Genomic DNA, 2,279 nt, shown 5'->3' on the forward strand with positions numbered 1-2,279 from the left:
ATCATGAAGTCATCAGTTTTGGATCCCCTAATGCCATTAGATTTGATGATACATCTTGATGCTGTCTCAGTATGACATAGCACAAGCAAGAAAAGCCAGTGGATCTGCAGTGATTTGTGTCACAGTGGATCACAAACATTACTTGCAAACAGTGAACATAAATTGCCAAGTTACAAAATGAGCTGAAATGATGTGACAGAAATAATGCCAGACAATGAAGCAATTTTCTATCCACATGGAAGCAAATTCCAAAATGCGCTGATAAAAAACCACGGTAATTTAAAACGCAAAGAAGAAAGACCTTATGGAGGATGAAAATTTCTTCAGGAAAGGTCACTTAAGTCATAATATTTACACCGTAAAAAACTTTTCTTTGGCATGTTGCTATATTGTCCCTCAATTTGTGACACCACCCACTCTCCGTTTATCAGATGTCTCTAAATGTATCAGAAGGATCTAAGCATCCTACAGCAACCAGAACACTAGTTTCCCAGTATCAGTGTGAGGTAAGGAGGTGGATACCAAGACACAGAGTCTAGGAACTAGATCCACGGGGGGATCTTAATGGTCCTCAACTTTTACTTCTTTAGTCCAACGTTAAGCACCACTGAAACCCCTGGAACTGCTATCAAACGGGCTGACTAAAATCCAGGTGTAACAATGCCCAAATGCCTCGGACGTAAGGCCCAAGTGGCATTTTCAATATGGCACAGGAAGTCTGTGGTTGAGCCAAAAATTGAATGCAAATGTCCTACTCTCCCTCAGCCTAAGCAATGTTTACCTGAAGATGTTCTACTTTGATCTGCAGTCCACAGAATCCAACGGTACCAGTGTGTATGAGTAAGTCAGGAAATACTGTGCTCAAAATACAGTTTAATCATTTCCCTAAGGTTCCCTTATACCAAATCAGCTGGAAACCTTGCATGAACCATCAAGACTTTTCATTATAATTAGCATGCATTAAAAGAAAGGCAAAATGGTGCCTGAATTTTACACGTGATCCAAATGTTTTGGATGTAGAAATGCCTTAAGATAAATGGGAACAAAACCTCTGCCAATAGAAATGGGCACAACTACCCTAAACTGAGTTACCAATGTAAAACCTGCCATATGAAGAAGTTACTTTCTCCTTCACACCAATATTTTATTGGGTTCCACAAGATTATCATATATTTCTTACAGCATAGTTTTGTCCATTCTCTAGAAGTGAGTTTGTACCTAGCCAGAAATGGGACATTTCCACACCACAGGCCTTGCATGACTGCAACGTATTCATTTACACCTAAACACTAGCACAAGATTTACTACAGGGATTAAGGGGCTATACCTGCCAGCCTTACAAACTTGAATGCAATGAGCATGTCCCTCGCCGCACATCCCGTTATGGTTGTGCAGCTTCTTTATCCATACCCCTCTGGATCTAACGCTGGCTAGGCTAGCTTTAGCATAATTAGGTTACTAGTGGGGATATAGCCAGAGCAGCCAGGCTCTCCAAAATCCCTGCAGCTGGCCAGTTTTGCTGAGTTCATGGTGGGGCTGAAGTAAGCCACCTTAAAGTCAGATCAAATAGAAACAAATAGATATATGCTGTGCTGCAGCTCCAACTCCACAGCAGGACAGACATAACTGGGGTAATTTCCACTATGAGCATTATCTACAAGCATCTGAGTAAAGAAAAGGAATTGTTTATAGTGCCTTCAGTAAGCATAGTCTCAAAAATAAAAACAAAAGAAACACAAACTGGTATAGATGGTGCTTAAGTTACTCAATATGCATTATTCCACAATGTCTAGGTTCCTCAACAACCTTGAACAACTAAAGTAACTTTCTGTTCCACTGTTTCCTATCTTTAAAATGAAAATAATGATATTTACCCTCAAATGTAAGGTGGTTTAAGAGTGATAAACAAAAAGAATTCTAGACTGATGGAGTTTTACTATCAAGATTTAACTTCCAATATCTATATGGGTCCAGCTCAGAGGTACTTCACTCTGCTGGATTCTGGCACTTCGGAACATCACAGTCACTTAAAATGAAATTGCAGGCATAGGGATCCCCCTTCATTCCCTCTAATGAAAGAACTGGGGAAAAAGAACTGACAGCATGGGGGCAGAAATTTTTTATTCACAGCTGCCATAAGTGATTGCCAGCTAGCAGATAGCAGTCCATGCTGAGATAAACATAAATATGTTGGTAAAATATAAAACTGCTGCTGCTGCGAGCGTTTTCTTAAAAAACACACCCAAGAAAGTAGAAATGTATCTACAGTGTCTTCTTAC

The 2,279-nt window shown here is 39.9% G+C and overlaps 1 protein-coding gene across 1 annotated transcript in view; it reads right to left on the reverse strand.

The window, feature by feature from the left end:
- Positions 1 to 2,279, reverse strand: part of PLPPR5 (phospholipid phosphatase related 5) — a 262,285-nt gene that overhangs the window by 63,344 nt on the left and 196,662 nt on the right. The window lies entirely within an intron of this gene.

The sequence above is a fragment of the Falco punctatus genome (genome assembly GCF_963210335.1).
Source record: "Falco punctatus genome assembly, chromosome: 11".
NCBI lineage: Eukaryota > Metazoa > Chordata > Aves > Falconiformes > Falconidae > Falco > Falco punctatus.